This window comes from Pogonomyrmex barbatus, unplaced genomic scaffold (genome assembly GCF_055798465.1).
Source record: "Pogonomyrmex barbatus isolate J1 unplaced genomic scaffold, ASM5579846v1 scaffold13, whole genome shotgun sequence".
NCBI classification, from domain to species: Eukaryota; Metazoa; Arthropoda; class Insecta; order Hymenoptera; family Formicidae; genus Pogonomyrmex; species Pogonomyrmex barbatus.
Genome location: NW_028297109.1, coordinates 3923130 through 3937028, shown reverse-complemented (window position 1 = coordinate 3937028; position 13899 = coordinate 3923130). Strand labels below are relative to the sequence as shown.

The 13899-nt window shown below is 34.5% G+C and overlaps 1 protein-coding gene across 2 annotated transcripts in view; it reads right to left on the bottom strand.

Moving 5' to 3' along the window:
- Window positions 1–13899, bottom strand: part of LOC105422001 (uncharacterized) — a 164802-nt gene that overhangs the window by 137469 nt on the left and 13434 nt on the right. The window lies entirely within an intron of this gene.

Here is a 13899-nt window from a genome sequence, read left to right as displayed (position 1 = left end):
AAAACATCAAAATCTAAATATATTAAATCAAATATTTTTAAGATATTTTAAGATTCACTTATCCTTACGATCTTAAAAATATTAATACTTTGAAATATATGAAAGCGTCTAGAATATATTTTATTTTTTATGATTTTCGCACTAATGATCGAGATCCAACGAAGACGAAAAGGGACGAAGGCATAAAGGCGCGATACATTGAAAAATGGGATAATGGCGCGATGCAGCAACGTCATATACACGCGAGAGCGATGCTAATCGCCGTCAGTCGTGTTAACCGTCGTCGACCTCTCGCGCGAGAACGGCGAGCGACATCGCGAGGAACGAGCCTGTCGGCCTGTCTGTAGGCACAGATAAGACGCCCAAGCGAAGTGGTCTGCAGCCAAAGTGCAAGCGAGCACAATCTCTCAAAGTTGAATCGACCTTGGTACGAAATTGCTGAAAGAGTATCTGCGGTAAAAGAGCTGGCGAAAGAGACTGGAGCACAGAAGAGACGACAGTCGCGCCGAGTGAAACGCTATCACATGTCACGTCTACAATTTTCGTGAGATGATCTCGTACGATTTCAAGAAGAGTGCGCATATTTTTCCTTTAGCGAAAGAGAAAGAAAGATTTATTTAGGCGGAGAGACGAACAAAGTATTCATAAACTTTTTCTTCCAATCTTGATAAAATTCACAATGCAACATTTGCGAAACAGCAAACACAACTTCAGTGTAATTGAAATTTTTTATTAGAGATAAAAATAAAGTTTCTCATAAGTTCTCACAATTTGTCAAAACAATAAAAAATAATTGAAAATTAAAAATAAATTTCATTCCTAATATGATATTATACAAATACAATTATGGAAAATTATTACAACCTTTTAGTATTTGCAGAAATAAATAAGTTAAAAATTATTTTTGTTATTTTATGAAGCTCAGCAAATTTCATCAAGATTGTAGAAGAAAGGTTCCGAGAATTCTTTTTTAATTTTTATGAATGAAAAGTTTAGTGGTCCGATATAGTGGTCGAAGATCCGGTTTTTCTCTTCGTCTTTAAACCGATCCATAAAGACGCTCTCAATGGAGTTCAATGGACGATAGTTTCGTATGCACGAAGGATATTCATAATTTTCTTCGAAGACGAGAATGTAAATCGGCGGATTACACCGTCATAAGGAGAAAAAGGTTTAGTTAATCGCATATTGACTCGTCCTTGCATCTTGTGTATCATGATCACGTCTAGCAAAAATCTCTCGTCTCATATAATAAAGCATAAAAACGTCTCCAACTGGTCTGTTAAAATAAAAAATGTCCCGAATCACTAAAAATCGTAAAAATTTTAAGATTTTGATTATAGCGACGTTTGGCATTAGCATAAACTTCTAATCTAAGTCAGAATCACGAGAATCATTTAAATATCTGAATAAAATCTCGTTTTGTGTCATCGTTATTTTATATTATGCATTGTGTACTGATTTTTATCTACAAGATACAAGGTGCAGATATAATATGCAAATATATTACGCTGCACAAATCGTAAAAATTAGAAAGAATATAATCAGACAAATAAAATCCGAACAAATAAATCGTAGAGATATCTCATTATAACAATGTGTATTCTCATTAAAGTGATTAACGCTCTTAATAATGGTGTTTATAGAAAAGAAATCACAATTAAAGTGGTACTCGATGTGCAATTCAAATTGTAAAGAAATCGTCGCTTAATTAAGAAGGCGCGTTTCGTCTATGCGCGAAGCAGGAGGTCGCTAATAGAGTGAAGAGAGAACCATCAAGGACTTTCACTTGTTTTCTCGTGTATCAAGCCGAGTCCTACGCGGGTCGTGCGTGACGTCCTCAATTTTTTCCCGCATGCATAATATTTAATAATCGCACTTAGACGGAAGGATTTTTAACGATGAAACGCATCAGTCGCATTGGCCCGGTTCTGAAATTTCATGTGTCTTTGAAATAAGCAACTATACCTTGCGTGTCATTTGACATTACGTGCTGAAAAATGAGAATTCCTATGAATTCTATTATCAATTCTCTAACGATTGATATTATTAACTTTTTACAAGAAAATGAGAATAATGTCTTTTTTTAAACACATAAATATATCAATTTTTAAGATTTTTCTAAACTTTAAAAGAATTTATCCTCTATTGTGAATAAAATAAATATTAGAAGATACGTTTGCATTAATTAGTTGCAAACAAGACAAGTATTTGCTCAGCTGATTTTACTTTAATCTGTGAATATTGATTTAGTTTATAGCTTGTCACTGCTCGTTAAAGTTGTTTCATACTCCTTATAAAAATCGAATTAAGCGAAATTGTGTGCTTAAACTCGGCAGATTTCCCTCCTAGTCTACATTACCGCAACGACACGTCTCTCGTGCGTGCACACGCACGACTCACGGTGTGCATTTCTCACATGCACGACGAGCAAGCGAAAAGCACCCGCCAAGTGCATCCTACTTTCGCCAGGCGCTGTCGTTCCTACGTACTTACATACAACTTTTGCGTGGGATATCAACATCATGCAAGTTGTAAAAGCAACTCGCCATGAGATATACACCTCTCTGTGGCTCTCTCGGCAAAGCGCGATTCAGAATCTCGCGGAGATTGAAACGTCCGGATTTGAATATTGTGAAAGAGCATATATCTGAAAATGACTATATTCATGCACCATGCGAGGCATAAAATATTTTTACGCATGATTTTAATATATCGTGATATTTATTAATTTAAAAAATATAACTAGGGCAAAAAGTAAAAATGACCGTATTTATGCATTCAATAAAATCGTATTTTAATTTCATGAAATAAGATTGAATAAGAAAATAAAAAAATTTTACTTCACACTATTCATCAAAGCGAAACCAAAAGATTCCACAGATTAGCATCATCTAATTTTGCATCTTGATTAACGAGTCTGGTATTATAGCTGACTTATTAGTCAGTCGATCTTCATCTGACAAACCACAGCTGATTCCCAACCCCTCGATTCATAAAAATGAAACAGATAACATCGCGGCGACGGAAATCTCGCGTTTCATCATCGTGACGAAGAACCTCGAGAGTGACGAAGATCCTTTAAGTATATACACAGTGTGTTTCGTAAGATGTTCGCCAAACTTAAGAGAGAAAAGCACACTTTTCAGTAAAATTTAATACCTAATATTTTCTTTTCCAGAAATCTTACAAAATCTATACAAAATATTATATACTACTGTTTCTTGCAAATCTAAAAAAAAATTACAAATTAAACTAAAAATCTATTTTTTATATAAATCTCTTAAGAAGAAAATTTTAAACGTCAGAGATTAATGTCAAACAAATTGCTAGACTCTTGATAAAATTGAATAAAGTTATATATATGTAGTATGTAAAGTTTTATATATATATATAGCAATTCAACAGTTTTATATATATATATATAATTCTGAAGTACCATGCACACCTTACGAAACACCCCGTAGATCGAGCAGCAACGTGCGGGAGATGTATCCAGCGTGAGATCTCGCCGTCCCGCTGTAGACTTTCACGCGCGCGGAGATGCGCGGGCTGAGAAAAAGATCGCTGCTCGGTCTTGCTGTGGAAAAAAGAAGCGGCCGCAATCGCCGTCCAAGATCTCCGCCGCGCGTTTGTTTACCTGTCGTTAGCTCGAGAGGAAAGGTAAGGCGAGATCGAAGGCTCACGGTGTGGTTTTCTCGGCAGCTAACGCGCCCACGCTCTCGGACTGGATTATCAATTGCGAGATTAGAGTTAGCCGACGCGTTTCACGATCTCTACGACGCTATCTATGACTGTCGCCAGGTGCAACTGCCGCTGCACACCGCAAATCGCGAGTTACACACGCGGAACTGCGAGTTCCAAGAAAGTGTGCCGTCGAGAAGTTGCTTCGAGATTCTCCGCTTATCAGCGGTATAAATCACATTTATTAGAATAAAGATCCTAGTTGTATATTGGTTGTATTAACTTAGAAAATTTATTAAATCAGCACTTTTACATAATTTATTTATCTTATTTTATTATTTAGAGAATGGATTGTATCTTAGTCTCTTTACAGAGCTCTCTCTCCAATTCTTATAAATTCTGAACTACAAGCCGTAGCTTCGTGTATTCAGACGATAAAACGTTTCTATCGAAGAATGCGTATCTGGCGGATAACGATGTAAAGAGGACGGAGCCTTCGGAGGCTAGCGCCAGAAAACTGCGTAAGGCGATAATCAACGACCATCCCAGTAATCCCGATGAAAGCGCGCTCCGCTTCTCGGACCCCGCCTTAAGCGCAAATTCCTGTTTCGCGAACTAACATAGGCTCAGGGCGAAGCAATTCCGCGAACCGCAAGAACAACGTGCGGCAGACTGCGGTAGCGATCTTGCACCGGATTCAGAGCATACCGAAGAGTAAATGTATTCGCGGCTCTGGATTTAGATAAAAGACCCCCCAAGAAACCGAATTAAGAGATTTAACTTAATCGGAAACGATTTTTGTGATAAATCCTTATCTGTCCACGCAAGAAAAGCTACATGATATTTTAAGGTGCACAAATTAATATTCTAAATATGAGCCTTGTTAAATTATATTCCTATTAAATACGACACGACCAAGTTATTCGATTCTGTTTTTATTAACAACATTCTTTCTTATGCAATATGTATTTTTATTGTTTTCAAACATTCAATAAAGTTCTTTACACAGAGAGAACGATTTCTTTGAAATTAATAAATTTTATTAGAAAAATAAATTTTATTTTTTGAAATAGTCCGAACAAACCAATTATTGATTCAATAAATTCGATTGTTTTTCAAATAGCTTTATTTCAAATAAAATATTTGTTAATTATTCAAATAAATAGCTTTATTTCAAATAAAATATTTGTTTAATAAATTGTTTGAAAAAAAGAATGTTCTTTACTATATTATTATACTATTATATTACTATGTGCTATATTACTACTCTGACAATATTAAAGAATTTCTTTTTTTTTTATTAAAACAATATTTAATCTAGCCAAACAAAATATTATTTAGTTCAAAGATAAATTTTATTTAAATAATAGTTCTTTCTATTTCAACAACACATGATATACTTTAACGAAATAACAAAAAACTCTTAATTCAACAAAATAATGTTTAATATAAAATTATGTTATTAAAATCAAATAAATTCAAATCAAACAAATAAAATTGCTAAAAATCTGAAGAATCTTTTTCTCATGTGTATATTCACTGGAAATATAAACAAGAACTATAATTCAATTTGTCTTTGAATGCTCTGGATGATAAAGGATGGATAAAAAGCGAGAGGCTCTTCCTCATCTTCTCCAGTTCCTTTTTATGATCCAGAGGAAGATCTCCAAGAAACCTAAGAGAAGAGCGCAACTAGCTCGCCAGCTGCAGAAGCACGGACTTGACTTTACTCATTAAGACTAGATTCCTGCACGGAGCACGGAGCACGCCGGCAGGACTAGATCTTAGGACGGGATAGCCGCGATTCTCTCGTCGAGTCCTGTGAGAGCGGGACGGAGGAAACGACGGTATCGTCGTCTTGGGAGTTGAGCGAATCGAATTTCTTCCCGCGAGAGGTAAAAAGAAGCGGAGGCACGCGAATTCCGTGAGCGACCTCGATTACTATGCCGTTCGGAAAAACAGCTCGACTCGCGGAGGAAACTTATCCGCTCAATGTGTCGACGGGAGATTTATGGTGGTGGTGATCCCGGAGAATGTCCCGAGGATTGCAGAAATTTAATCCGAGTCACTTTAATCCTGAGAAACAAGTTGCTATGATATATGCAACGTTTTGCATCGTTCAAACTAACCAATTTGCTTTATTAATTCTTGCTCGTATTTTCATAAGTTTAAAAGTAATTTTGTTACAATTTCATATTCTAAGATAAAGGTAATATGTAACTTATAACTGTAATATGTGTTTCATTATTAAAATAAAATATATTTTTTATATACATATTTTATTATTAGATGAATAATTCAATTATCCTTCGTACATTTTATTTAAAAATTAGAACTCGATCTTATTATAATTAGAGATTACCGGGATGACCATTAATTATCATCCTAGTCTTCTAGCGTCCAGATTGTAAGAGAAAATGCTTATTTTGCGTCGACAACTTTAATGTAACAAGAAATAATTAGATTAACGTAAATGAGGACAATGACTAGATAAGTTAATAGCATACAATGTTTAGCACTAAAGATAACGATCACTGACATAGATGACTAGCAAATTCTGATACATCATTCGAATATACTTTCACCAGAATGGTGGATTTGTTGGACGCGATACATTTACTTGCTGCTATTTTTCAAGGTTTTACTCACGTACTTTTACTCTTATAATAATCAAGCAAAAATTACATACTCGATACGATCAATAAAACTAATAACATATTAATTTCTGATTGGTAAATTCTTTTACGCAAACAGTTTATATTATACTATATGTGCAACAATCAGAAATCCTCGATTATTCCGTATTAAAAAGCAAAAAATACGACGAGCATTGCCTGTTGAATTCCGTTTGCGTATGCAATTCGCAAAAAAATCACGTTTTTACACCGCCGTCGTAAACGCCGGCACAAAATATCAAAGTTGCGTCTCACAAAGGTAACGCGAGCCATGATAATTTAGATAATAGCAGCCGAAGATTGGTGAAGGGCTCTGGAGCCCTTCGAAGGGAGAATGAAATTGGCCCCCCGAGTGAGAAACTCGATTTCATCAAGATCTTAAATTTGTTGCTCAAATCCTAGCTAAGTCACCACGACGGGATATAGCTAGCTTACCACATTCGAGCGAAAGTTATTATAATTATTATATATTAAGGAACGATCTCATCGGAATTAAAATTAAGCAGTTTTTTGCGTGACGGCAAAGTTACATGCTGACTTCATCGTAAATGATCTGGATTATTGCGTCAAATCATCGGATCTATAGACATAGAAAAAGCTGTAACACGGTCTCCCCTGATGGTCTGCGTGCCTTATGCAAAGAAGGCAATTCATTAGAAATCCGCAAAATTTAATTTTGTGATTATCATTTATAAAAGTACGCCACGTCGAAACTTAGTTGCCATTAATTCAACTTAGTTGCCATTAATTCTATTTCGTAAATTCGAAACTGTTTTTTAAATTTTAACTTAAATTATATTTAAAATTATAAAAAAGTTTCCTATATCGCCTAACCAATTGTTATTATATCGCAAAAGTTAACGATCATACATTTTCAAAATAAAAAAATGCAGCAATATAATTAAAGTTAAGATAATGTTGTCTGGAAATTGCACTGTCCAATAATTTAAAGAAAAATAATTTAAAGAAAAATTTAGCTAGATAAATTACATTTGTAATTTTGATAAATACCTATCGATAACATTATTGATTTCTTATAATGATGGAGCCGCGAGATACGCCGGATGAATACGATGATAAGTGACGGATCTGCACAATAGCTAGGTAGCTTAATCGTGTATCCTATCGCCAGTGAAAGGACACGCAAGGAAAAGCGAGGCACGACGGACGTTGTATTATTGGGAAATAATAGTATGCTGCAATTTCGCAGAAAGTTCCACCAGTTATTGCATACGTGAGATACCGAGCCATTATTGTCATTTCATCAACCTGACAGTAACTAAGTGTACTTAAATAAATTTATAAAAGCGAGAAACAATTTTGCATTAAAAACAGAAAGTATAAGCAATTAGCACTCATATTACGAAATATCATTTCTTTCAAAATAATCGCCTATTTCAAAATAACACTGCTATTCGGTTTATCTAAATGAATATTATATATAAATGAAAATTAAAAATTATTTATTAAACAAATAAATTATTATAAAATTATATTGTAACGCTTAGAAAAAAAATAAACGCAAAAAATTTTCTCTTCTTTTTCTCTCAAATTTAAGAAATGTATTCAAATATATTTAATTTGTAATTATCTATTCTATTATTTTATAAGAAATAATTGAATAAGATAAGTAAGAAATCTGTTACTCACTTTTACCTTTTATAGATATTATGCAGATGTATGCAAATAGGACGTTTATTATGAATTATGAACGGATATCCGATGTTCTTTTCACGAGATATCATTCTAATCTGAAAATCTAAAGCAAATCCGAAGATGTACTGCGCGATAAGAGTTGTACATACGGAGACTCGGAGAGCGGAGTGTTTCGCAGTTTTCAAAGCAGCAGCTAATCTAATCCAATCTAGCTGCCGAGCGGAGATTGTTAGAGATATCGAACCTAAAGATTCCGGTCGTCATGCTATAATCCACCTGCAAAAAGCCGGATGGCAACCTGTTCTTGCCGTTTAAACGCAATTCTCCGCGCCTTTTACAATGAGACTCGATAACTAATATCTCAATAGAAACATAAATGAAAACTGGCCACTGATCGTAATAAAAAATTTGTTTGTTTAGTTTCTTACGAAATTATAATCAACGAAGAAGATTCGCTAATAGAAGATCAAGATAATTAAGAAATGTTAATTAAAACAAATAATGTGACAAGTTTTTAATGATAAAATAAATAAAAGTATATAAAGCACGTATTTGACTTTCTAGAAAATTAAAAATTTAAAAAAATCTATAACAATTATTAATACATAATTATTAATACAATTATAGAGATCAATTTTGATTTTTGTTTTCCTTCCCTTTATTCTCTTCTTATTTCTTCGTCTTTGTATTCCGATTCTTCCCTTGGCGGAAAAGGACATAACCTTCGCTATGATTGCCAGCCGGCTTTTTCTTATGTTTCTACGAGGTTCTTACGGTACTCGGAACGAACGAAGGAAATAGTTTTCTCTGAAAGCATAGTTCCGAGAAGTTGTCTCGCAAAAGGGCGATTACAAGTTTTATCTGTAGAAATCCTAGAGTTTTCTAACTTAGGAAAAAATTATAAGAAGTGTGGTGTGTGCTTGCGAATAAGAATAATTTCCTAATGTAACAGAAGCACGCAGTTTCGATTATATGACTCATGCTTTATTATTCATGCTTTATTATTATTTATATTATAAACGTGTGATCCTTTGTCAAACATCTTATATTTTAATATCACAAAATATTAAAACAACAAATATTAAGAAAAAAATCATCACATCTGATATATATTAATATACTCAAAGTCCTCCCTTCGTCCGTGCGGCGTGTCTTAATTGCGCGGGATGAAGGTCGAGATTTTAATTGCGAAGATGCGAGTCGGGCGGAGAAAATGATCGTCGTCGGCATCTGAACGATCTGGATGATCGTCTACAAGTTTTAATGAATGGCCGAAGCTATCGACCCTTACGCGCACATTCTTAATTGTCTACGAAAAATTACGATCGTTCGATTACAAAGCTCTATATGGAGTCTCGCTCATTTCAATTTAAGAGTTCGCTCTCTTAACTCAAAGATTCGATTTTATGAAGTGGAGGCTTAGGAACCGCAAATCGCTCTCTTTAAAACCCTTAAAGCTTAAAAAATAAAAGAAGAAAAAAGGGATAGTGGATTTAAATACGAGTCTCTCAAGCTTAATTGTATTAAGTCGCTAAAATCTTTTAAATTCTTTATTACTTTATTAAATTGAGTTTGCTATGCTTTAATCCGTAACAGCATTCCGCAGGATTCGTTGCGGTTGATTTGCACTAGGTGGGTCACAGCAGCTTTCTCCGATCTTGAAACCGGGTCTTCTTCTTTCCGACTTTCGATGGAACCAGTCAACGAAGGTTTGTGCTACTTCCCGCGGATTAACGGTGCGCAAGATATAGCATAAGTCGAAAGACCTAGATTCGATATAAAACGAAAACCGTTGGATTCATATATTTAGTGAAAAATTCTATTGTAATCCATGTTGGGAAGCCAGCAATGTATGACGCGAATAAGAAAAATCATAAAAAGATCCTTTCCTTATTTGAATCTCATTCTATCTCGCATAGTCTCGATATTCGATATCATTAATTATTAATTTCATTATTTCAATTCGCGATTAATGTATATCATATATCATAAACAAAAAACATAAAATATATAGAGTAACATTTTATGTAACCCCCTGCATATCAAAATTAATCGAATGTTATAAATTAAAAAGAATCTAAATTATAACAAAAATTTATTTTTTAAATTATATAAATAATAACTGATTAAGAGATATCTAAAAGATATTATATTATAGAATAATATTCACGTACGTCGCATTTACTTGTGGAGATTCAGTTAAATTATAAACAAATACATAGCTATGATTTAAAATGCATGTATCATATATACATAAATTTAAGAATGTAATCTTATGTCAAGCTGACTCCCAAAACTAGCCGGAGAAATTTTTTCATGAGCTAATTTGAATGCAACGCATGCATTCATTCGGACATAAAGACGGCGACCACAGCCCATCTTTCGATTATATCATGTTGTCGCAAGTGGGACGCATTGTCGTTTCTTTTATAATTTCAATGTTAATCGAGACATGCGTCGAACATATATTCATCGGAGATGCATTAATTGAAAACATAAATTAATACCGAAAAAATCTTTTCATTAAAAAGGACTAGCTTGAACTTGAACTTATGATTCTTTAAGGAATTTCGAAAATTTCAAATTTCGAATTTAAAATTTTCCTACAAACTATAACGTCATTGGTCTTTGTCATTGCGACATTTAAAAATCATAGACTGCAAACAACATGAAGTAACAGGATAAGAAAGTACGACACAGCGACACAGGAGACCGATATTATCTGAATACGTTTGAATAAAACTCGACATAGATTGAGAAATTCAGAGCCAGATCGACAAGATAAGATAAAATAACCACAATACTATTTTGAAAAAATATTTAAAAAATGTTCTCTCATGTAAAAAATACATATTTTCTCTTTTTTTATTTTAAGTATTTTAAGTATTTTTATTTTAATTATTTTGATTTTCTTATAATATATGTATATCTCACTCTAATCGGCTTTATATTATGATTCTGAGATTCTCAGAAGCTTGTATCTCTACCAAACGAACAGTTATAGGAAGAAATTAAGAAAGGCAATATATCTTTTTCTTTCGAGGCGCGATAACGCAGCTCATTAAAAAGCTATTTTCTCCCAACAAGTCAAACATAGTTATGTTAGTAACGGACCGATCGGTCATACGAAGATGACATAACGAAGATTAATTGATTACCGCGATAGAGATGAGAACTCCCGATGCATCCTCGGTGATGCCTTTTCGCTGTCTCAACTCTCCCTCTTTTCGTTTGGTTACTCGACCTTATCTCCGGAGATCCCGTACCGTCGGCGTTATTACTGTACAAACGGGCGATCATCTACAAGCACGCACAAGCTCGAATTACAAAGTGATAGACGTAACCCGTGACCCGAAAGTCTAACGAGAGAGCTGACTCTGAGAGAAAGAAGAAACACGCGGCTCGTGTAGCGATGTAATCGCCTTGTTGTTCTGTAAATTGGATTCGATGATTGAGCTTTCGAGTATGACGGACATTAACTCGAAAAAATATTCTCTACGATCGATTCCACCCTTCAGAAATCACGATACAATTTCTACCCATAAAATGACAAATTATTCAAATAAAAATTTATTTTTCAATCTGTTAATTTGTAAAGCAAAATAAATATTTTATAATAATATAAAAAAAATATTAAATTCTATTCGAATATTGTCTTAGAAATTTCCTATATGAATATTCTTGTCAATCTACAGTAAGAAACAAAGATTAATTATCACTTGATATATTAAACATTGTTAAAGTACGCATTGTTATATAATGCGAGTTATTAATTAAGATGCGAAAGAATTAATATATTCTGCGGAAAAAAATAATCCTTAATATATTTCAATAATTTCCCACCGCGAAGCAATTAAAGATCATTATAATGGTTTATAATTGGCTTATAATTATGTAAATTACTAACGTCCTCTAAATACAAAGAATCCGCATAGAGTATAAACACACGCATAAATTGATATTTACGACAATTCAAGTTATATAGTTTTATCTTTTCGCCTCATTCTAATCTTCGGCAAATAAAATATCACGGATCTTCGTTGCATGAAGTCATGCTGATTATTATTTGAACAAAAGACTCTGTTTTTATTTTATTGCATTATCTGTGCGTAATAGAGTAGTTGAGTAGATAATGCACTCAAGTCTCCGGTATTTGATACCGACATGTTACAATAAGCCTATGTTAAAAATGAAACAAACCGGTCGCGAAGATCTCACAATTACACGCACAAAACACGAGGTATAAGAATATCGACATAATCTTAATTCTTGTTTATTCGAACGTTCTAATTAAGTAAAGTTTTGTAAAAGGACTAATTACGTTCACGATATCGTCCCGCTCGTATGTTTCAGAAAGAACTTGATTAATAAAATATGGAATCTCTGAGGCAATCGCTTTTAAATTATAAGAATATATCAATCTAACTTAATTGCAATTAAGAACACAGAGTTTCCGTGCTAAAAGAAATTTTTGATAGTGTCAAAAAAGAAAATATGTTTTCTTATATGTAACATTACATATAATTATAGTAAACGATACGATATTGAACTAATTAATATGATAATTATTGTAATTTATATGAATTTAAAAATGCAATGACTAGTTTTATCGAGCTGCGAATGACACGCTTGATTGTAATCCCGCAGCAATTTTCGCGCGCGAACAATGCGAAATACCACGCGTGGGTTACGATGGACCGATGAAGGATGAGGCTCAGAAGAAGAAACGGTAATTTGGGACTCCCCATGTCGTCTGCGCGCCGTTACATCGCCATTTCGCGTTCTGCAGGGTTGCGCTATAAATCAAAAGCGGGCACAGCCCTGAAACACACCTTCCGTCTGCTCGGCTTTACGTTCATAAGAAGATAAATCCGACTTAAGTTCTAATTATCACGAGCTATGACGAACAATGCATAAAAGAAATATGAAGAAAAAGAAACTTATATATATAAATCGTACAGAATCAGTATATAAAATTTAAAATTTTAGTAAGTTAATTTAGCTATGATTTATTTAACAACTATTATAAATTTTTTATTTTTAAAATTGGAGGAATACATTTTAAAATAATATTTAATAGTTAGATAAATGTAGTCCAAAGATATTCAAGCAACTTTCTTTAAAAATTCAATTTCTAAAGTATTCAAAATTGTGTTTCACGGTCATCATACTCCAAAATCAGAAACTTCTCAAGTACGTAACTTTGATTTATATCATGAAATTTCGCGTCCGCGTTTTCGTCCGCCTAGACCATCGCAACCCGACTAAATGCATACAAAGCAGCGGAAGAAGTCAAAAGGTGAGTTGTGCAACGCGAGTGGAAGGATAAAGCGATTTCCCACGAGAGGCGGCTCTCGACAGAAGAGGCTCGCAGAGTCTGTCCTGGGGCATTCGTCGAACCCTTCTTCGTGGAGGAAGAACTCGAGTATACGTACATGTATGTCTATACCGACAACGCGCGCGTAGACGATCAATCTCGAGAGCGTAGCGCAAGAAGCGGTGGAACCAGGCTGCGCTCTTCGGAGAGCTTGCTAGACTAGTCTAACGAGATGTTATCCTTCTCTCCTAGCATTTTCCACTGTCCTCCTCTTACGACCCTCTTACGATCGGATCGCTGCTCTCTCCTTCTCTCTTCGCGTTCTTACTCTAATCTTCTCTGCTCTTCCCTGCCGTGCTCGATCACGATCCCTTCGAGCCTTCCCCCGCGAGAGACCGGGAGCATGCTCCAGATCCTGCTGATTCGATATCGTGGACCAACGGGGACAAGAACGCTCGCGTAAAGAGGAAACCGATACGTGAAGCCGAGCGGGTTTAATGAACGCAATCAAATGGAACACCATGAAACGAATGCACGATCAAAACCGACCGCACGGTGGACAATATC